Source organism: Coturnix japonica, unplaced genomic scaffold (genome assembly GCF_001577835.2).
Source record: "Coturnix japonica isolate 7356 unplaced genomic scaffold, Coturnix japonica 2.1 chrUnrandom558, whole genome shotgun sequence".
Classification (NCBI taxonomy): Eukaryota; Metazoa; Chordata; class Aves; order Galliformes; family Phasianidae; genus Coturnix; species Coturnix japonica.
The window spans coordinates 42,124-51,087 of NW_015439937.1; the positions used below are offsets into that span (position 1 = coordinate 42,124).

Here is an 8,964-nt window from a genome sequence, read left to right on the forward strand (position 1 = left end):
ATCCCATTCCCCACTTTAAACCCCCCCCATCCCATCCCCCCCCCCATTTTAAGCCCCTCCCCCCTGTCCCCCTCCCCCCATCTTCCCCCTATCTCCCTCCCCATTTAACCCCCTTCCCCTCCATCCCCCTCCCCCCCCATTCCGCCTCCTTCCGCCGTCCCATCTCATCCCCTCCCCCCCACTTTTTAAGCCCCCCCATGCCCATCCCCCCAGCCCCCCCCCCCGACTTTATCCCCCCCCTTTCCCAATATTCCGCCCCCCCATTTAAGCCCGTCACCCCCCATCCCCTCCCCCCCCCCATCCTTCCCTATAATTCCCCCCCTCCCCCCACTCACATCCTCATCCCCATGCCCACCCACCTTCCATCCCCCCCCCCCTTTTAGCCGCCTTCCCCCCCGTTCCAATCCCCTTTCTCTCCCTCCCACCCCCCCCGCCATGTAGGGCAGGGGGGCGCTCACTATTCCCCCCCCCTCCCCTTTCCCCCCCCATAGGAGACCCCCCCCCTATTTACCATGAGAAGAGGAAGAAGCCAAAGAACGGCAGGGAGACGCTGAGCTGCAGCCACCTCCAATGGGGGACGGCGTAAGCGATGGCGGCCAACAGGATCTGACCCAGCGTGTAGGAGAAGCCCGTGATGGCCACCGTGATGGCGCGGTACGGGGTGGGGATCCACTCCACCACTGACAACATGGGGGGGAATAAGTGGGTGGGGGTCCGTGATAAGGGGCGGCCATGTTGGGCCTAGTAGGTAGATACCAGACATGGCCGCCATCTTGGGCCTAGTAAATAGATACCAAACATGGCCGCCATCTTGGGCCTAGTAAGTAGATACCAGACATGGCCGCCATCATGGCTGCCGTCTTGTCTCCATGGCAAACATGGCCGCCATGTTGGGCCTAGTAAGTAGATACCAAACATGGCCGCCATCTTGGGCCTAGCAAGTGGATACCAGACATGGCCACCATCATGGCTGCTGTCTTGTCTCCATGGCAACCATGGCCGCCATGTTGGGCCTAGCAAGTGGATACCAGACATGGCTGCCATCTTGGCTCCAAGATGGCTGCCATGTTGTTCCTATGGCTGCCATGTTGCCCCCATGGCCACAGTGGGGATCCACTCCACCACTGACAACATGGGGGGGAATAAGTGGGTGGGGGTCCGTGATAAGGGGCGGCCATGTTGGGCCTAGTAAGTGGATACCAGACATGGCTGCCATCTTGGGCCTAGCAAGTGGATACCAGACATGGCCGCCATCTTGGCTCCAAGATGGCCGCCGTCTTGTCTCCATGGCAACCATGGCCGCCATGTTGGGCCTAGCAAGTGGATACCAGACATGGCCGCCATCTTGGCTCCATAACCCCCCCCATAACCCCCCCAAATCCCCCCATAACCCCCCAAATCCCCCCATAAACCCCAAATAAATCCCCCTCCTCACCCAGACACGCGATGCTGAGCCCGAACCCGGACAGCGCCATCCCCCCCCCGAATCTGAAGGCGCAGTACGAGCCGTAATTGGGGGCGAAGGCCGTGCAGGTGCCCAGGACCCCCAGCTGGAAATAGGACCACAGCAACAACGCCTTGCGGCCGAACCTGGGGGGTAATTAGGGGTAATGGGGGTTTATAGGGGTTTATGGGGTAAGGGGAGAGGTAAATGGTTAGCAGGTGGAGGTAAGTTAAAGCTGACTGATGGGGGTATATGGGAGGTCTATGGAGGGCTAGGGGGGTATAACGGGTATATGGGGGTATATTGTTTTAGATTTAGGGGGTTGTTATATGTTGTGGGGTATATGTCTGGGGGGTGAGGTTATTTTCGTGTGTAGTTAGTAGTGGAGTTGGGCGGTGCTGTTGTTGTGGGGGTATACTTTGTCCGCGGGTATTGGGGGTATCCCGATGGGATAGTGTCGTGTGAGGTAATCATTGGTAAGTTAAGTGAAGGGCGGTTATATAGATTCGCAATGCTGGGGCTATATAGGGTGTATTATGGGGATATATGGGGGCTTAGCGCGGCAGTAAGAGTTTACAGTACTCCGAGTGGAGTAACGTTAAGGTAACGGGGGTATATTGGAGATATAGGGGTATATGAGGGTTCATATGGGGGGGTATATGGGGGTATAATGGTCGTATAATTGGGTGTATATGGGGTATATGGGGGTATATGAGGGGTATACTTGGGGGTATATGGGGGGTATAATCTGGGGTATAGTGGGGGTATATGGGGGTAATTGGGTATATAGGGGATATCATGATGATATGGGGGTATAGGGTATATGAGAGGGGGGCATCTGACATGGGGGTAGTGGTCAGCTAATAAACCTCGCGTGGTAATTATCCATAGGGGTATTATGGGGGTTTGATGGGCGATCGAGAGGAGGGTATTCACTCGAAGTGTATATTTGGGGTATATGAAGGGTGATTGTACTATGGGGGTATACGAGTGGGCACGGGGTATACTGGGGAGAGTAGGGGGGGGATTGGGCTGTGATACTGATATGGCGGGTATAAATATGGGGGTATATGGGGGAGTTAAGGGGCTGACTTGGTGGGGGTAATTGGGGGGAAATGAAGGGGGATTTGGGGGGGTAAATGGGATAATGGGGGGGGGTTAGGGGGGTTAATCAGGGGGGGTAATGGGGGATAAGGGGGATTGAGGGGGTAAATGTGGTATACTGGGGAGGGGGTAATGGGGGTAATTTGGGGCATGGGGTACCTTTGGGGGGGGTGTAATGGGCGATTGGGGGGATAATAATTGGGGGGTAATGGGGGGGTAATTGGGGAGATAATGGGGGGGTAATGGGGGGGTAATTGGGATAATGGGGGGTAAATGGGGGGGTAATTGGGTAATTGGGGGATGGAGTGGGTACAATAGGGATATATGGGGGTATATGGGTATATGGGGGTTAAAGATACATGACGGATACGATACTGGGGGTAATGGGCGTAGTGGGGGTATATTGAGGTGTAATTGGGGGTGAGGAACGTCGTGGGTGGCCTTATGCGGGGGTATGACATGGTGCGGTCATAATCCTGGTGGAGATAGTAGGGGTTATTATTGGGGGGGATGGTATGGGGGTATATGGATATTGGAGCTGAAGAGCACATCCTGTGGGGTATATGGGCGAGTGTATCAGCCACCTAGAGTCCGTGGGGTATCAATGGGGGCGTATAGTTGGGGGGCTTAGGGGGGTATACGGGGTATATGGAGATATATGGGGGTATTGGGGTTATTATGGGGTATATGGGGGTTATATTGAGGGGTTATAATTGGGGGGTGATATGGGGGTTATGGGGGGTAGGGGATTCTGGGGAGGTCAATATAGGGGGTTTATATGGCTGGGGTCAACATGAGATTATGCCGAGGGGGAGCTAATGGGGAGGCGCGGAGGTATACGGCTATACAGGCGGCGTGTGAGTTGATCGTTGGGGTGCTATTCAGTAATTTGCGGTAGCCCAGATAAGTGCTGGCGCGGTGATACGCCTGGGGGGTATAGTCCGGGGTATACCTGGGGTATATTGGGGATAATGGGGTACCATCAGGGGCAATAATGAGGGGCGACACTGGGGGAGTAGATGACGGGGGGGTCTGATAAGTTATGAGCGGATGTTGTAATTATTGGGGTTGGGGGCTCTCTTCCCTTGACTGTCTGACAGCCACCCCAGCCCGCCCGCGCCCCACCAACACCGCCCGCATATAATAATGGACTGAGCCAGTCTGACGGAGCTGCCTTCGACCGCGAAACCAGTCCCACTAAATTGGGGGGGGGGGAAGGGGGGTCAGTGACCCCGCTCCCATATTGACCCTCATCCACGACCACCCATGAAAGTTGAGTCATTAACTCCATATATCGACCATGTCAGTGCATCTGTATGTAGTGAAATTATGACGGATTTAAAACCCTGGAGTACAGAGATAAAACGTGCCCCTGAGCCCGATCTCTTTTTACCACACTCCATATTTACACACACACAGCCAACCTACGGATTCTCCTCGCATGACCTATACACCAACGTTAAAACAATATCGCATAGATATAGACCGGTCAACGTCTACGGTCGAAATGAGCGCATGTCTTACCGAACCCCAACCATTCTAAGTGATGAGCGCGCTTCATTCAGAAGGCGACCGTTCGCACGATACCTCGTCTGACAGCAGGACTCTGAGGCATTGGTCAATGGTCAGACGCCGCGAGGAGTCTAGATCTGTTAGCTCACGGCTACTAAGGCGGACGCCAGGTTCCAGCGGTCAGTGGTGCATCCAGCGAGTAAGCAACGCTACTAGACTCCAGAAGCGGAAGCAGGCTATCGGCTAAACTCTGCGTATTAGTGGTGTCGCCAGGTCGTAGAAACTAAGTCAGCGGAATATCTGAGAGACGCAAGCATCAATATTACCGACACGAGGGATTAGACTGACGTCGGCAGTTGGTGATAACAATTACCGCGACTAAATGTGTGAGATGTGCACCGAATCTGATCAGACGTGGTGAGCAAACACTGAGAGAAAGCGAGTGCTGCTCGATGTGTTATCGCATTACCAGATGGCGGCGAGGCGGACGTCAGCAGTAAGCGGTTGTGTAGATGAGACAGTTCCTAGTATCGCGCACGTGCTTACAGCTGTCTGTCCCGCCTCAAGTTCGGCATCTCTCACGGACCTACTGGATAGACGCTCGAGATATGGATAGTAAGGATCCTACTCTCTACGATCGGCGCTTCACGACTTCAATTGATCAGCATTGGATAGTAGTGGACTTGACTGGAGCGTGGAGTGGGTTAGATCGAGCACCAGACGCTTAGTAGGGTTTAAGGGACCCTGATAGCTAATCGGGCATCGCATGTAGATAAAAAAACTCGGTGGTTGGTCAAGGGGAATATTACCATCAGCCCATCGTGAGTACTAGACACCTTGAGGGGAACTGGCTTGCTGCCGAAGGTCGTGCCAATGGTGGCAGGGAGGCCGAGCTACTGCTAAACAGCGCGAAGCCACGTCCGTACTGCCGCAGAGTAGTCACTAGAGCCGGTGATCCTTCAAATATCGTAAGGAGTCGGCAGAGGTGGCACAGAGCCGGCGGTTGAGCGGCTATCTTCTGTATCCATCAAACGTCAGCCACGTAGCGCCGGCACGTGATATGTTATAGTACCGACCTTCGCTGTAGTCCCATGGCACGCCATGTAGCGATGTCACCAGTTAGAGGAGAGGATGCTGCATAGCCATTGCGATCAGGCTGTACTAGATTGAAGGGAGACAGTATGTCAGAGGAGGTCTAGTGGAAGCGTTCATCGTGCCAAGTGGCCGAAGGCGAGCCTTGCCGTTCACTGTAGAGACGCTTGGTCCAGACATCGGGTGAAACTCCCGGACGTTGCGCGAAGCGAGCGAGACATGTCATGTGTCCTACAAATGTTTGAACATTGCGATCATCACCTAACGTCGGCGCCCTCTAGAATACCGCGAGTTTGAATCAGGCGTCGAGACATGATGTGCAGGTGCATAGAGCTTTCTGTATGGATGTACTCGAGAGGAGGTGTTCCCATAGCCACGCGCAGGGCCCGGACTCTGGGCTAGTATGTACGTGTCAGTTACGCTACCACGATCAGTGTCGCCATGTGGCGATGGCCCCGGAAAACTGGACGCACACAGGGATAGTCGCATGCATATGCGCGAGTCTGAGAGTGAACCCGTGGTGATGAGCCGTTGTTCATGCCACAGGCCTGACGATTCGAAAGACAGAACGCCCCATCACCAAGCCCATCCATGAGGCAGCGCCCATAAGGACAGACCGCAAAGGACGCACATCACCATATCAACGTCGCTCCATTACGACGATCTCACACCCACTGCAGGCATCAGGTGACGACCTGCGAGGCAGCACTAGGCGAGAACATGTGGCTGGCCGTATGGTGAACGGCGAGTATTCAACTGAGAGCCTACAGACGAACTATACACAGCCATAGCCCCACCTGGCCCCAGGAGACGAGCCGCATACAATGGGAAATCACAGGGTAGACTGGACTGCGGCGTCGCGTAGGCAGCCCCACCCCACGTAACCCACCATCACCCACCACCATAGACAGCCCATAACCCCATATGGATATAGCCCATAACCCCATAGCCCTTCACCCATAGCCTCATCACCATAGGACCCCCATACCCCATATCCCCCCCCCACCCATAGCCACCCATAGGACCCCCGCTACCCCGGGCACACTCTACGTATGGCGGCTGCCTTCCATATCCACCCCCATAGGACCCCATACACCATATCCCCCACCGCCATATCCCCCACCGAAGCGTCCATCCCCCGCTCCCATAAGCCAACCCATACGCCCGCCCTACCCATATCCCACGCGCATGAGGACCCCATATAACCCACGTATCCCACCCCATTAAACCAGCCCTTCCGCCATAGCCTCACCGGCACAGACCCCCATACCAGCCCCATACCCCCACCTAACATTCCCCGCCACCGCCATATTGCGAGACCCGCATATGACCACCTGGCCATAATCCCCGCCCCCCCCATAGTCACCCCATAGGCCCCATACCCCAATAGGACCTCCCCGATCAGGCCATATTTCCCCCAACCCCAATAGGGTCCCACCTTACCCGCATTAGCCCCACTCCATAAGGACAATCCACCCCATAGGACCTCCCAATAACCCTCCAACTGAGCCCCACCCCACTAGCCACTCCAAACACCACCCGATACCCCATCATCCCGCAACGGTATTCACCATCGCCGATACCAGTGCACTGCGAGGCCACGATCCCGCATAGAGACCTACCCCATGACCAACCATTATCCTCCCCCCACCCCATAGGACCCCCCATAGCCCCCATATCCCATGACCCCATACCCTCCCTCACTACACTTGGACGATGGATGTCAAAGGCTCTTACATACACACTGTTATCATACTCCCATCCATCCAGGCAGGGCTCCGTGTCCCCCCCCGTGTCCGTGTCCCCCCGGCTCCAATTGGACCGAACCGAGCGCCAACATGAACCCACAGCCACAACGGAACCAGAACCAGAACCAGAACCAGAACCAGAACCATTGGACCACGGTGGGGTGGGAGATGGGGGGCCATAGGGATCCATTGAGGGGCCATAGGGATCCATTGAGGTGCCATTGGGAGCAATGGGGGTGACACTGGAAGACATTGAGGTGCCATCGGAACCGACTTTGGTACCATCAGAACCCAACAGAACCCATTGTGATACCATCATTGGTACCATCAGAACCCACTTTGGTGCCACCAGAACCCATCAGAACCCATTGAGATACCATTAGAACCCACTTTGGTACCATCAGAACCAACTTTGGTACCATCAGAACTGACTTTGGTACCATCAGAACCCATCAGAACCCATTGAGATACCATCAGAACCCACTTTGGTACCACCAGAACCCATCAGAACCCACTTAGATGCTACCAGAACCCATAAGAACCCACTTTGGTACCATCAGAACCCATCAGAACCCACTTTGGTACCATCAGAACCCACTGAGGTCCCACCAGAACCCACTGTGATACCACCAGAACCCATCAGAACCCATTGAGGTCCCACCAGAACCCACCAGAACCCACTTTGGTACCATCAGAACCCATCAGAACCCACTTTGATACCATCAGAACCGACTTTGGTGCCATCAGAACCCAGCAGAACCCATTGAGATACCATTAGAACCCACTTTGGTACCATCAGAACCGACTTTTGTACCATCAGAACCCATCAGAACCCACTTTGATGCCATCAGAACCCAATGAGGTCCCACCAGAACCCATCAGAACCCATCCAGGCTCCATCAGAACCCATTCAGAACCCATCAGAACCCATTGAGGTCCCACCAGAACCCACTTTGATGCCATCAGAACCCACTGTGATACCACCAGAACCCACCAGAACCCATCAGAACCCACTGAGGTCCCACCAGAACCCATTGAGGTCCCACCAGAACCCACTTTGATGCCACCAGAACCCATCAGAACCCATCAGAACCCACTGAGGTCCCACCAGAACCCATCAGAACCCATCAGAACCCAGTTTCATCAGAACCCACTGAGGTCCCACCAGAACCCATCAGAACCCATTCAGAACCCATCAGAACCCACTGAGGTCCCACCAGAACCCATCAGAACCCATCAGAACCCATCAGAACCCAATGAGGTCCCACCAGAACCCACTGAGGTCCCACCAGAACCCACTGTGATACCACCAGAACCCATCAGAACCCACTTTGGTACCATCAGAACCCACTTAGATGCCACCAGAACCCATCAGAACCCACTGAGGTCCCACCAAAACCCATCAGAACCCACTTTGATGCCATCAGAACCCACTGAGGTCCCACCAGAACCCATCCAAGCTCCATCAGAACCCATTCAGAACCCATCAGAACCCACTGAGGTCCCACCAGAACCCATCAGAACCCATTAGAACCCATCAGAACCCATTCAGAACCCATCAGAACCCATTGAGGTCCCACCAGAACCCACCAGAACCCATCAGAACTCATCAGAACCCAATGAGGTCCCACCAGAACCCAATGAGGTCCCACCAGAACCCACTGTGATACCACCAGAACCCATCAGAACCCACTTTGGTACCATCAAAACCCATTGAGGTCCCACCAGAACCCACTTTGATGCCACCAGAACCCACCAGAACCCATTCAGAACCCACTGAGGTCCCACCAGAACCCATCAGAACTCATCAGAACCCATTCAGAACCCATCAGAACCCATTGATGTCCCACCAGAACCCATCAGAACCCACTGAGGTCCCACCAGAACCCAATGAGGTCCCACCAGAACCCATCAGAACCCATTCAGAACCCATCAGAACCCATCCAGGCTCAATCAGAACCCATCAGAACCCATCAGAACCCATCAGAACCCACTGAGGTCCCACCAGAACCCATCAGAACCCTTTAGAACCCATCAGAACCCATCAGAACCCATCAGAACCCA

The 8,964-nt window shown here is 54.7% G+C and overlaps 1 long non-coding RNA gene across 1 annotated transcript; it reads right to left on the reverse strand.

The window, feature by feature from the left end:
- Positions 1–502: 502 nt before the first annotated feature.
- On the reverse strand, positions 503–3,674 carry LOC107307353. Its single transcript, XR_001552385.2, has 3 exons — positions 3,639–3,674; positions 1,436–1,590; positions 503–680 (listed from the first exon to the last, which is right to left on the reverse strand). It is a non-coding gene; the product is annotated as an uncharacterized LOC107307353 (long non-coding RNA).
- Between the last annotated feature and the right edge of the window lie 5,290 nt (positions 3,675–8,964).